This window comes from Harmonia axyridis, chromosome 4, assembly GCF_914767665.1.
Source record: "Harmonia axyridis chromosome 4, icHarAxyr1.1, whole genome shotgun sequence".
Taxonomy (NCBI): Eukaryota; Metazoa; Arthropoda; class Insecta; order Coleoptera; family Coccinellidae; genus Harmonia; species Harmonia axyridis.
This window is the reverse complement of record NC_059504.1, coordinates 22,568,173-22,584,081: the sequence shown is the minus strand read 5'-3', so window position 1 is coordinate 22,584,081 and position 15,909 is coordinate 22,568,173. Positions and strand designations below refer to the sequence as shown.

General features: G+C 32.0%; 1 protein-coding gene across 2 annotated transcripts in view; it reads right to left on the bottom strand.

Annotated features, from left to right (window-relative positions):
- LOC123678246 (muscleblind-like protein) overlaps positions 1–15,909 on the bottom strand; it is a 440,933-nt gene that overhangs the window by 378,643 nt on the left and 46,381 nt on the right. The gene's annotated exons all lie outside the window — the stretch shown is intronic.

The window sequence follows — 15,909 nt, the reverse complement described above, 5'->3', positions numbered from 1 at the left end:
CTTAAACTTTTTCTTTGATTGAATCGCTAGAATTATGTTAGTTTGTTAATTATTATTGAATCCTATATTCTGAGTGAATAAATTATTGAATTCTTGTAAGAGTTTATTTATAAGTAGCAAATGTTCGTTAACTACCATTCGAAAATTTGTTGATATTGAATTTATGTTATTTGTGGAGATAACGTAAGTTCATATAAATTATTTATAACCAAAATATATTGAATATTATCAAATACCTTGTAAACAAATATTTTTATTTGTTTCTCATTTGTAAACGTCAGTTTCCAAAAACACAATATTAATCAAGAAAGTTTATTTTATCAAGTCACTAACTTGTAAAACTGACAGTTAACTTGCAAAATTTTTACAAGTTAGTAGTATTATTTACATTAGAAAATTTTATTTTATCGTCATATATGTTGCACTTTCCATGTCGGTATGTCAAAAAAAATCTTAGGCTTTCTGTTCCAGGAGGCCGAAGATTTACATATTTTCTGTATAACATGCAAGGCTTGAAGCTGCAGCCATCATCGGTTATGGTGAATCTTCTTGTTGTTAAATTTTTTGTTTGCCGCAATGTCACAATAACGTATTTTTCCACATCTTCTACATCATTCATGTTTAAGGAGAGAATTTCGTCACATCGACAACATCCAAAAATCCCAAATATTGTTACAATTTTCGCCAGCAACCACTGGTCATCAGGAGCATGTAAGAGAAATTGCTCAGCCTCTTCTTTACTTAATACCTTGGCCTTTTTTGGCGTATAACGATCATTTTTTCGTTTCAGAAACGCTATTACCTTTTGAAATCTGCAAATGACAGCTAAACGTCATATTTTTCAATAAATTTTTTAAGGAAAACGAACCTGCGAACAGGGGCATTTTCTTTCATTTCCAAGCAGCTTTTCAGCATAGACCATTTTGCCCATAATGTATTAGGGCTGAATCTAGCTGATAGTTGATTCAGGTAGACCAACAAAACATCTTCAGTTACCCCAATCACACTATTTTTGTTTTGCCACTTTTTGAAGTCGTCGTATTCTCGCTCGTACCTTGAAGCTGATTTTGCAGGTAATAAACTTGAAGCTACACTACTGGCTGCCTCAATAATTTCTTTTGGTACATTCATTCTCGCTTTCGCCAAAACAAATGTAAAGAAAAATAAACAGACATGTTCATGGCAACGCTTCCATAGCTTACATAGACATGTCTATGATAGCTTACGACATTTGAGACAAATTATTGAGATTTTTTGGAATTTATCTAACCTTTTTACAAATGAGAAACAAATAAAATATAAAACAATACACGCAAGGTAACGGGTTTTACTGGCTCAAAGAGGTAACTGACTCGCCTGCGGCTCGTCAATTATATCCTCCATTCGCCAGTAAAAACCCTCTTACCTTGCTAGTAATGTTATATACTATATTCTTTATTAATAAACTTTTTTGAATGCATAATTTAACTATTAATGAATATATTAAATATAAATCTGCTGTAATACTTGTGAATAAATAACCTCCAAATAGGTGCTTCATATGGATTTCTCTCAGTGCATGTAGTAAAATTTCTACTTTTTTGAATAAGGCCGTCATGACTTCCCCAGAACTCATTATTTCTATTGGAAAAACCAATATATCCTCAATGAGCTCCTGATGCACTGAAATTTCCAATCGCAAATGACGGAAAGAATAGAGAACGAAAGTCTCAGCTCTATTTCGAAAGAAAATTATCGTCGAAATCAGATTTGATGTCTTCCGGAGAATCTGCAATTCCATGGAGATCGAAAGATAGTGAGATTCGACGTCGACTGTAATAATCATTCTTTTTGTTTGGTTCTAGAGAAGGACCAATAAAGGAATATTACTTCCTGTGTTTTCTCATGGGGAATCCTCGGTGACTAAGCTTCGTTAAGACACTATTCGAAGGTTTTGCTAATCAATAAAGATATTTCGACAGAGGTTTGACAAATATAATCCGGGTACGGTTCAAATAGAACCCTTCGATTTATTGGGATATCGATACGTATATACAGGGTGTGTCACCATAAACTGGACAAAAATGTAGAGTCGGGTAATGCTATTTTTGAGCATTATTATGGAAAGTAATGAGTTCTGTGTGATCTTTGAAATACAGCTTTCTATTATTATTTTAAAATTCAAATATTGAATAGAATTCTGAAAAAAAAACTCTCAAAGCATCCGATGTTCGTATCTTTGGATGCCAAATTGAATTTCATTACCTATATACAGGGTGTTTCATTGGAAAACGGAAATACTTCACAGGTGCATAGGTGGCACCAAGCCAGTTCTGGAAATACCCCATTTATTGGGTCTTACTGTCTTCGTAGCCGAGATACAGGGTGTTTTATGAATTTTGCCAGTTTCTTCCTGGGACCATATCAAACGAATTACCCGGTATATTATCTTCATATTCGGCAAATATGTTCCTAATTGAGAGCCCAAATGTATCATGCAATAACCGCCTTGAAAATCCAGGTCCGGGTTAACGAAAAATTATGAATCGTTAGAATCTTCGAAACTACACCCTGTACATCGGAATTTTGAAAATCTGTTTCAATATTCGGAAACATCACTAAAAACTAAACTGAGACGTGGATTTCAAATTTTCGCGCAGACAGTTTAACTGCGCAAATTTTCAACGTAAAAGTGAAGTTTTTGAGAACTTGGATACCTGAAAGTGGTTTGAAGTGACTTTTAACAATGAATTATCAAAAATATTGAATCCATAATTTTTTCAACATTATTTGTAATTCATTTCTACATTGGTTTTCCTTTTTATAGCTGTATACCGCCATTTAAGTTTCTATTCATTGAGAATTGAGTTGCATTGGAATGATATCGTATATTTTGAAACAATTATGAACAAAAAAACATGATAACAAAATAATTAAGAAAAATAACTACAAAAACGGCTCGAAATGTCCTCCATTTTGATCTGAACATTTTTTTGCTTGTTTCAGAATATCTCGAACTGATTTCCGAATCACATTTGGATTTTTCTTTCATTTTCTGGATAGCCTCTTCTAATTTTCTGATAAGCTGATCCCGAGTATTGATTTCAGAGGAATAAACTAACGATTTCATGTGACCGCAGACATAATAATCCACGGAATTCAAATCAGGGGGTCTTGAAGGCCAATTATGAGGGCCCGAGAAACGACCAGAGAGTATCTCAAAAATAAAAACTGAAATGGTATACAGCTATAGAAAGGAAAACAATGTGAAAATGAATCACAAAGTGAAGTTGAAATAATTATGGATTCAATATTTTTGATAATTCATTGTTAAAAGTCACTTCAAACCAATTTCAGGTATCCAAGTTCTTAAAAACTTCACTTTTACGTTGAAAATTTGTGCAGTAAAACTGTCTGCGCGAAAATTTGAAGTCCACGTCTCAGTTTAGGTTTTAGTGGTGTTTACGAATATTAAAATAGATTTTCAAAATTCCGACGTGCAGGGTAATGTTTCGAGGATTCAAACGATTCATAATTTTTTGTTAACCCGGACTTGAATTTTCAATGCGGTTATTACATGATACGTTCGGGCTCCTAATTAGGAACATATTTGCCAAATATGAAGAAAGTATACCGGGTGGTTCGTTCGATATGGCCTCAGAAAGAAACGGGCAAAATTCATAAAACACCCTGTATCTCGGCTACGAAGACAGTAAGACCCAATAAATGGGGTATCTTCAGAACCGCCTTGGTGCCGCCTATGCACCTGTGAAGTATTTCCGTTTTTCAATGAAACACCCTGTATATTTACTAACTCGAGTTTTTAAACATTTCTGAGCAAAAAATCAAAAATCAATTTTTTTTCTATCAATTTACGATGAAAGAAACATTTCAACCAAATTTTTTTGAAATGTTACAAAGTTCAATCAATCAAATAAAAGTAAAAATCTAGTTAATAGTATATTATAAAAGAAGTTGCAGAGTACGCTCCTATTCCAACACGAATGCGAAATTCGAAAAAGAGAGACGACGGAGCGATTTTTCGAAAGCATGAGTGTTGGAATTGCCTTCTGCAACGAGTATTAGACGATATTTTCTCTATTTCAGTAAAGTTTTGTGATATATTGTCGAAATTCAATGGAAAATTCAAATAATATGTCATAGTGACTTTTGTATTGCATCTTGGCAGTTGGTGAACTGTAATTGACAGATTACGGAATTTGAATTTGAATCGTACCTTCCGAATTCTGAAATAATTTACAATTACACATCAAATTCATGAATCATATCTAACGAAGTCGATTTAACACCACCAGAATTGAGAGAAATTGCGAATAATGTAGCAAATCATTTCACTATATCCAAATTATATTATATTGACAATTATTGACGTTTGTTGAAATTCGATAGGATTGGAAGTCAGTATAGACAACCACAAAACGAAAAATATTACTGAAAACGATGCTGTAATGAGTTCATTACAGCACTCTTTTAGAACTGTAATGAACTCATTACGATACTGAAATAGAGCTAATATCTTCCATCCTTAATCCGCATATGGAAACAGAAAACGAAAATGAGGAAAGAACTCTGACGTAAAGTTCGGAAATTTATGTGCTCGTTCAAATGATCTTCAAGCCAGCAATTGGCGCATGGAAGAGTGACTTCATGTCAGAGCTTCCTGATTGTCCTATTCAATTTTCATTTGAAAAGTATCATTCAATTATCCTTCCATATTTTGAAAAAGGCTCATTGAAAATAAATTCCAATAAAAATGAAATACACATTTTCAGAATTTGAAATTTTTCAATCCTATGGAATGTTCAAAAATATTTCCCTCTGCTTAATATTCGATAATAGACTAAAAGTATTAACTGTTCTGTTCAATTCTTATTATTTACTCTTATTGCCGATGTAAAATTGATGATACATTTACAACGTTGTACATACGTCTTACTCCATCTTACTACTTCAATTATTCTAATCGATCATTATTGTCATTTAGCCATTTTGGATTTTCATAATCTCCTATATGCAACCCCTGAAAACCAGCTAACTAAAGTTTTTCCAATCATGAGTTATACCATTTCAATCTGGTACATGAGCTACTATATTAGAAAAACATAATTTCATTTAGCCAAATTACCCATTTTTTTAATTTCAGATATTAATTTTTTAGATCAAATTACTCAAAAACGGTACGGAAAATATGAGGAATCCTTTTATTTTCCAAAATGGCCATCCTCAAATTCCTTATAAGAGTAGGGTTCTTTGAATTACTGGTATTTTCATGGAATTTAATAGTCATAATGAAAAAACTGAAAGATATGGATGGAATTTTGTTTTATGATACTCCAAAAATTATTTCCTTCGATAGAACCTTTTGAGAGATATAACTAGAAATAATTTTTCTCCGTATTTTCAACAGCAATTAATTTTTCAACCGAACGCAAACGAAAACAATGATAAAGGAAAAAACTGTTTTTTTTTTACTTTTTTAACCGTAGCTTTTGAGATTCAAATCTATCTTGAAAATTTCAAGTTTCTATTTGGTTCCATCCAAGAGTTATCGTATTTGTGGGCGGACGGATAGATGGATGTCCGTGAACTTTATTTTTGGAGATCATTTCCGGCTCAAAATTGAAAAAATAAAAAAAAAATTCCTTTGTGGGACCAGAAACTTTTATTTCGAAGTTTACACACTGCTTACCAAATTCAACAGAATAGTGTTCAAAATGACATTTAGCATTTAGTGAACATTTTTCGAGAACGGAGAATATGTCATGAAGTTGAATTATTCTCCTGATGTCACCAACACGACTATTCAGTTCATACTGAAACACCCTGTATATAAATGGTTTGATTATACTTGAGGAATAACGAAAGAAAGGAAATCAAAGAATAACAATTAGAGAAATTATAGGCGTTTTTCCATCTGAACGATCGGTATCGAACAATGGGAATTAGTTCATATGAAACTCTTTGAATGCACTGAGAGATTTATTTGATATTATCGAAAATGCATTATAATTAATAAATCATTTATTGGCCATATGGATAAATTAATATTTATTTAATAGAAATAAAAAATTTATTTGAATTTCTACCAAATAATCATCATTTAAGATCACACAATATTTATTTACGAATACTTTCATTTGTAATGTCGAATATATACAGAGTTATTCACCGTGATAGCCTATTAGACTTTAATGGAAAAATAATCATAATTTTGAGCATAATTTTGCATATTGGGGTTTGAGACAATGATCTTTCAACCTAAAATATTTTCAGATCTCTACAGAGATCTCCGGTTATACCGGAAATAGACTACTACGTCCTTATTTCAAATGGCACACCCAGTATATTATTGATTCATTAAATTGCTTTTTTGACGACAATTTCGGAAATATGCCATACCTTCGGTAAAAACTCAACGGTTCATGAGTTAATGGGATTCTTATGAAAAACATTGTGGCGATGAGGATTCACATTTTTTTGAATATTTTGGCAGAAAAAGCTTTTTTCGAAGAAATTTTTTTTTCGATTCTACAGATACGTATTATTATAAAACTGTTTGCGGTTTGGAACAAAAATGTAAAGGATGTTTATAAGAAGATCATGAACTTGGACAACTCAGATTCATCAAAACTCGAGATTTTCAAATTAGAACCTACATTTTTTATTATTTCAATCGATTTTACTTATAGAAATCATAGGAGTTACTCAAGCAAACCCTATACCTAAAATGAATAATTCAAGAAGTATCAAGGAAGAAATTTAAATGAGGAAAAACCGCAATTTATTACTGTATGGAGTAGTCTGTGATTTCCGGAAGACACGGAAAGAAACTAAAATTCGATGTTTGGATAATTAAATTTGACATTTCAAGAATTGTAATGAATTATTCGTAATTGAAAATTGTATTGGTTTATGGATTTTTCAACAATCCCAACGAAAAATTAATTTTAATTCATGAAATGTAAAATTCAGTTATCCAAACAAAGAATTTCACTTTTTTCTGTGTTTTCCGGATGTCACAGACTACTCCACACAGTGAGGAATTGCGGTTTTTCCTCATTTAAGGTTCTTCCTCGATAACAATTAAAGTATTCATTTTAAGTATAGGGTTCGCTTGAGTAACCCCCGTTTTGTACGTAGAATCGACTGAAATAAGAAATATTTTTTCATAAGAATTCCATTAACTCATGAACCCTTGAGTTTTTACCCAAGGCATGGCATATTGCCAAAATTGTCGTCAAAAAAAGCTACTGAAGCAATAATATTTTTTGAAATAATGCAATAATATTTTTTGAAATGAGAAAGTAGTAGTCTGTTTCCGGTATATTTTAGGGAGAAAAATCTCTCAATGACAATATGCAAATTAACAGCTCAAAATTATAATTAGTTTTCCATAAACGTCTAATAGGCCATCCCGGTGAATCATCTTGTATGTATTCGATTGAAATAAATATAGTTGAGGTTAATATATCATTGAGTAATAATCAATAAACATTATTCATATGTAATATGTATCCATGTTGAATAAAAATAACATTTCAATTCAGTAATGATTAACGGATTTGTTAGATTAGGTATTTGGGCTGTTTCTATCATCCGAGTGTAAGGTACTTTTTTAAATTTCATATTGAGGGTTTCGGTGTTTGTACCCTAGTCATCTTGGTTGCATCCATTCACTCTAACCACTAGTGTGCCAACATTACTAATAACTAAGCAGGTACAAATGATCTAAGCCAAATAGGACAGATGTGCTAAGCGACGTTCAATGAGCCCATAGTAACACAGATTTTATATTTAAAAAGAAACAAATCAAAGGAAAGGTACAGAGACAGATCAATCAAGGAGATGCGCTTGATCTTCGATCGATATGTCTCTGAGCTTTTCCACAGATTGGATCGCAAGAATTATGTTAGTTTGATAATTATCAATAAATCCTATATTTTGAGTAAATTATTGAAGTCTTGTAAGTGTTTATTCATAAATAGCAAATGTTCGTTAACTACCAGTTGAAAATTTGTTGATAATGAATTTATTTTATTTTTGAAGATAACGTAAGTTCATATTGAAAACGCACGGTTGTATAAAAAGTTAATTTTAGTCTAAAACAAGCAATCACCTTCAACTCAAAAAAGAATCAAGAAGAAATGTCGAGCGATAAACTATTGTGACTGAGTTTGATTCTATTTTAGATGATATATAAACTAGAACAGTTTCAAACTTGGTGTAATATTTATCATTATCTCTATCGAAGAAAACTCGAGTATTCAGTGTGAACAAGCTCGGTCCCAGGTGGGGTCAAGGAAGTCAATATTGCTCAAAGGATGTCACAAAATCCAGTGGCCCGATTACATCCTGAAGATCCAAGTAATTATATTACATATTATTTTATGAACTACATTTCTACCCAATCTGATTTGTTGGAGCAAAAATATTCCGTGAATATTGTTTCTGACGGCTAAACATCTACACCAACAATTTCAACTTAATGAGATTTGATGATACTAAAATTTTGAGTACTTTTTCTTATATTCTTCATGTTCTGGTTCTAGTAACACAATCAACAAAAAAATTTAGAACGAAATTCGAAACTCCTATCATTTATTGTTTCGGCTTATAAATATTACGTCTATAAATTAACCCAATGAGAAGACGAAGGCAACAGCAAAAATGAAAGATTCATAGTACTCTCAACACTTGACTGATCTACGGCCAACTCCAGAGAAAATTTCCAACACGAGTTGATAACCCAAGACGAGCCTAAAGTTTCCACCCACGTTCCGTATCGATCAGACGTTTACGCATCGGTTTTGTACTTCCAGTCATACCTTCTTGCAATATCAATAATGCAAGAAGAGAAAACTAGGAGCTCTGTTTAATGGAGAGGTACTTTCGGAACTTTATGGCTCTGGGGAACCTGCATATCAAGCTCATGGGAAAATTAAACGGTTCAGAAAGGATATTTATGAATCATTGAGGTTTACACCCAATTTGTCTTTGAAGATGCTGCCCGGTTAGCTAGTAACTCTGAATTATTAGAGGTGCATTTCGCAAGTTCTGCCTCTATAATGTGGCCATATTATAAATTGTACAGCTCTGGTGTAAATAGGGTATTACGATTTTATATGGTCAATTGTTGTTATTCTTAGGCGAAAACACTGAGGGGTTTAGATTTTAATGTTTGATATTCTCGAGGATAAATTCATATTTTTTACTATCAATTCAAATTATGTGAAATTGGTGTCTCTCATACTTAGTTCAGTATTCCATTTGATGAACTTCTGGGATCGTACATCAGGAAATATTGTATTGATTCATTATATCGAAATGTTTCTAGGAACAACTGATGAATATCTACTATGTAATGATATACTCCCATTTATCTTATAATATTATATAATGGGGAAAACTCCATGATCAATAATAGTACTGTAATTAAAGAAAATAAGAGACTACAACAAATAAACTTGTTTCTATCCACCCTGTATGAATAGGTCTTATAATGTTTTGTACCATTGAGTAGATAATCGAAGGAGCTTCAAATTGAGCTGTCACATGACATACTTTCCCATTTGAAAAACCAGCCGATGACGTCATCATCACATACCAATAGCGTCATCTCTCTCGCATGAATTTCGGAAATTGAATAATCAGAAATATAATGTGACATGTTTCAGCATTTTTCACAGAATTTGTTTTTTTGGGGAAAAAAATGAATTCATTCCATACATTTGCACCAAACTTATATTCAATCATAATACAGGGTGTTTCCTAAACATGCGGCAAAAATTCAGGGGGTTGTTCCTTGGACTATTCTAAGAATATTTTGTCCTTTGATGATTTTTGAAAAACCTATTTGTTTAGAAGATATAGGGGAAACAAAATTTCAGATAATAACATTTTATTATGAAAAATTACATGAAAATTCAACTCAACCTACAAAAACTGTTGAAAATGACCACCTCTAGCCAGCATACAAGCATCCAATCTTCTCCTCATTGACTGCCGAACCCTTTCAAAAACACCAGGATCATTTCTTATTAACTTACACCCAGCAATGATCCGATTTCGCAAGTCTTCCACATTTTCTACTGGAGTGGTATAAACTAATGATTTTAGATGGCCCCATAGGAAATAATCTAAGGGGTTCAAGTCCGGGGAACGAGCAGGCCATAAATGAGGTCCACCTCTTCCAATCCAGCGATCTCCGTATGTTAATGTTAAAAACTCACGAGCAACCAAACTAAAATATGAAAAATGTTGTTCGCCCTGTATCTTCGAAACAAAGAGGTTTTTCAAAAATCATCCAAGGACAAAACATGCTTAAAATAGTCCAAGGAACAACAACCTTGCCGCATGTTTAGGAAACACCCTGTATAACAAGAGCAGAGAGTATTCGATTATACAGCGAGTAGCCTGCGAAATATCACATGAGCGCAGCTCGAGTGGTGTTTCGCGAAATACGTCGAGTCGAGAGGTTCTTATAATCGAAACACAGGGTGGTCCCAGTTTTAGTTCACTTACTTTGGCGTCTGATAGAACAACTCTTTTCATGAAGAAAAAATTCCTATAAACATACATCCTAACAAGCTAAATAGTATATTGCTTCATTATAACGAATTGTTACTAAGAACAACTGATGAATATTTACGATGTAATGACAAACCCTCATTCATCTTATGATATTATATAATTTAATTTTGATTTTGTAAAGTATTTTTAACATATTTAAAGTTTTGATGAGCTAAAGCTCTGTGCCACCACATAAAATCTTTCTTTTGATTTACAAAAAAAAATTTATCAATTCCCAAGTTTTTATACAATTGCAAGTTTGGTACATATAAAACATCATAAAGCGTTACATTATGGAAGTATTTACTTTTATAAGCTAGTATACAAATGTTACCGATTCCTTCAGCTTTAAGTTTTATGCCATCACCAGTTTATAGCAATTTTTCTTCTTCCAGTTTCACGAAATTGCAGAAGAGCTTCCGTTGTTTGCACATCTGTTAATAATAGTTTATTGTAACATAAACATGAATCGCAGAGGCTGAAGCCTGTACGCGATTAATATAATGATTATATAAATTATATATAACTTTTGATTCACAAAAAAATTGTTTATTTTACAAAAGAAGATAATACATCTTATCTTCAGGATTCATAGGCGAACTTCCTGTAGAGGCTATTTTGAAAAAAAAAACAAAAACTAACTCAGCCCTGCCTATATATCTATAAAGTTATTAAATTCGTTAAAAACAATTTAAATGACGACTTGATTACAAGTGCTGACAATCATAACTATGAGACAAGGCATGATATTCCCTTTCACATATCGCCTCATCCGATAACTTCCTATGAAATAAGTCCATTATACTGGTATACAGCTGTACAATAAGCTATCAATTTCTATAAGAGAAATTCAAAATCTTAAGGTATTTAAAGGATCGCCTGTTGTAATACTGATTCTATGATCTAGATGAATTTATGGAATGTAGCTTTTAAAACTTTTGTACTTATTTATATGTTTTTTTATTTCATATATACATATTTTATGTATTTTTTTCTCTTTACTGACTTTTCCAATATCAGGTAGGTAAATAATCTCAATGGAATAAAAGCTTATTAAGGATGACTTCAATGGCACTCAATACAATAATTCACCATTGTGGAAGTTTGTACCACGATAGATATATAGGCTAAAAGGGTACAAACTTTCAAAATGTTTATTATTATCACCATCCCATACAACTGGATGAAACATAGAGTTATGGAAAATTTGTCAAATTTGTTGTATTGGAATTTGTTATTACCAATAGAAGAAATATAAATGATTCAAATGCGAACCATGATATTTATGGTAAGTTTTTTTTTTATTACAAATGAAGCATTTAAAGTAATAATTGACTATTTTGGCTATTTGATTTGTTTTTGGATGTATATATATTCAATTATAATATAGCAAGAGCATAGACAATATTCGATTGTACAGCCAGTGACAAGACCTAGCGTGCGAAATATCACGTGAGTGCAGCTCGAGTGGTGTTTCGCGAAATACGTCGAGTCAAGAGGTTCGTATAATCGAAACACAGGCTGGTCCCAGTTTTAGTTCAATAACTTTGGCGTCTGATAGAACAACTCTTCATGAAGAATAAATTCCTATAAACATACATCCTAACAAGCTAAATAGTATATTGCTCCATTATATCGAATTGTTACTAAGAACAACTGATGAATATCTACGATGTAATGACATACCCTCATTCATCTTATGATATTATATAATGATTATATTAATTATATATAACTTTTGATTCACAAAAAAATTGTTTATTTTACAAAAGAAGATAATACATCTTATCTTCAGGATTCATAGGCGAACTTCCTGTAGAGGCTATTTTGAAAAAAAAACAAAAACTAACTCAGCCCTGCCTATATATCTATAAAGTTATTCAATTCGTTCAAAATAATTTAAATGACGACTTGATTACAAGTGCTGACAATCATAACTATGAGACAAGGCATGGTATTCCCCTTCAGGTATCGCCTCATAGGATAACTTACTATGAAATAAGTCCATTATGCTGGTATACAGTTGTACAATAAGCTATCAATTTCTATAAGAGAAATTCAAAATCTCAAGGTATTAAAAAGATCTCCTGTTGCAATACTGATTCTATGATCTAGATGAATTTATGGAATGTAGCTTTTAAAACTTTTGTACTTATTTATATGTTTGTTAATTTCACATATTTTATTTTTTTTTTTCTCTCTTCTGACTTTTCCAATATCAGGTAGGTAAATAATCTTAATGGAATAAAAGCTTATTATTGGGTTGGAATGTTACTATCTCTGAAATATTTGATTTTACTGGTTCTGGTAATAGACTTAATATTAAATTACGCAGACAGCTTGGAATTGTCTTTATTCAACTACGCACCAAATTGATTACGATAATCTCATAATAAATCACATGTGATCTGAACGTACTACAGTTCTTTGGTGTCCAAAGGTGCTATGTACGAATGAACGAGTGCTCAATGACTCCTGAAGCCGTCAGTGCTGTCCCCGATTTTTTTTTTCATTACGAATGATGACTTCAATGGCACTCAATACAATAATTCACCATTGTGGAGGTTTGTACCACGATAGCTATATTGGCTATAAGGTTACAAATTTTCAGAATGTTTATTATTATCACCATCGCATAAAACTGGATGAAACATAGGAGTTATGGAAAATTTGTCAAATTTGTTGTATTGGAATTTGTTATTACCAATAGAAGAAATATAAGTAATTCAGATGCGAACCGTGATATTTATGGCAAGTTTTTTTTCATTACAAATGAAGCATTCAAAGTAATAATTGACTATTTTGGCTATTTGATTTGTTTTTGAATGTATATATATATATTCAATTATAATATAGCAAGAGCATAGACAATATTCGATTGTACAGCCAGTGACAAGACGTAGCGGCGAAATATCACGTGAGCGCAGCTCGAGTGGTGTTTCGCGAAATACGTCGAGTCGAGAGGTTCGTATAATCGAAACACAGGGTGGTCCGAGTTCAATAGCTTTGGCGTACAGGGTGGGCAAATTTCGATGTTTCAGCAATAGAACTTTTAAACCAGAAGATACAAAAGACAAAGACAGAATCTGATACCCTATTCTTGTTGTCTTATTCTGAGAAAATGACAAGAGTAGTATTATTTTTGTCCACCTTCTTTTGTTTTCGAGTTATAAGCGAAAATTGGAAAAATGGCGATATCGAAAAAAACTATTTCTCCGTCAATACTGATGATAGAGCTCTGAAATTAAAACATTATACAGGCACTTTTCAATGTAGAATCCAGTGGCGTGCTTTTTCATTTGACAGGGTTTTTAATCACGAAGCTATGAACCAAAGATATGTTTTTTCAAATAGTAACACTCGATTTCTGTGCCATTTCTTGAAAGCTTAATTTTTTCTGATTTCAAGAATATATGACATCGTATGATTTGTATCAATATTAATTATAGAAAATGGTCAAAAACCATTTGAAATCCAGGAGTATCAATATTTCTATGGTTTCAACTGTTGATGAGCATAGAAAAATAGAGCTTCCTATAACAAGAGCAGTGTCCTTCCGTCAATCTGATTATTTCTATGCTTTTAACTAATTTCTACTCAATTCGAATCTAGATATATTTTATGAAATTTTTATTTCAAAATTGATTCGGAAATAACGAGAAGATCCACATGATCGGCTGTTTCAACCGAGAGAGTTATCATGAGATGGAGGCATCAGAAGATTATTCTGATAGATTTCTAGAATTTGTCTGTATATTTCTGTGCTCATCAACAGTTGAAACCATAAAAATATTGGGACCCTTCAATGAAAAAAGGTTTTTGACTATTTTCTATTACTTATATTGATACAAGATTAGAAAAAATAGGAAAAAAATCTAGTGTTCCTGCATGAAAAAACATAACTTTGGTGTACCTTCGTAATAATTCGTAATTCGTTTTAATTTCAGAGCTCTATCATCAGTATTAACGGACATATAATTTTTTTCGATATCGCAATTTTTCCAATTTTCGCTGATGACTCGAAAACAATAGAAAGTGACCAAAATGATTACTCGTTTCTCAGAAGGAAGAAACCAGAATGGGGTATTATATTTTGTCTATATCATCTGGTTTAAAAGTTGTAGTGCTAAAATCGAGGCAAAAAACATCGAAATTTGCCCACCACGTACAATAAGCCGTCAATCTCTATGAGAGAAATTCAAAATCTCAAGGTATTTAAACAATCTCTCAAAAATCTCCTGTTGCAATACTCATTCTATGATGTAGATAAATTTATGGAATATAGCTTTTAAAACTTTTATACTACTTTATGCTTGTTCATGTCAAATTCCATATAATTTATGTATCTTTTTTTTTCTTTGTACTGACTTTTCCAATATCATGTAAATGGTCTTAATGGAATGAAAGCTTATTATTATTATATAGGTTAGAATACAGAAATATTAGGCTTTTCTTTTGGATTCTGCTTGAAGTTTTACTGGTTCCAGTGATCGGATGAATATAACATTTCAGAAAAAGCTGAAATTGTTTTTATTCACCTACACACAAAACTGATTACGATAAACTCATGATAAATCACATTTGATTTATACTACAATTCTTTGGTGTCCAAGGGTGCTATGTACGCAAGAATGAACGAGTGCTCAACGGCTCCTGATGCCAAATCAGTGATTTCCCTGATTTTCTTCATTACAAATGATTGCTTCAATGGCACTCAATAAAATAATTCACCATTGTGGAGCTTTGTTTCGGTTATTAGATTCCAATATTGGCTAACCAGCGATCCAAAGCTTTAGAATGTTTATTATTATCACCATCTCATGAAACTGGTTGAGTTATGGAAAATGTATCACTATGGAGTCCTAAGCACGATTGTGTAGAAGTATTGGAAGTTATTCCCAACAATAGAAGAAATATAAGTGAATCAAACCTGATATTTATGGTGAGTTTTTTTTATTACCAATGAAGCATTCAATGAAATAATTCACAATTCTGGACATTTGATTTTTTTTTGGATGTATACAGTATGGTGCAAATATATGGAACAAATTTTGTGAAAAATACTGAAACCGATCAATTAATATTTCCGATTATTCAATTTTTGACGTTTCTACAAATTTGTACAAAATTCAAATCTAGATATATTTGATAAATTTTTTATTTCAAAATGGATTCGGAAATAACGCAAAGATCCACATGATCGGCTGTTTCAACCGAGAGAGTTATAATGAGATGGAGGCATAGAACAGCAATAAAGTGATTCCAGTTACGGCCCCTTCGGGTAAGTTAACTTTTCATGAATACCTATGATTTTTCATTAATAATTATTAACATTGCGGT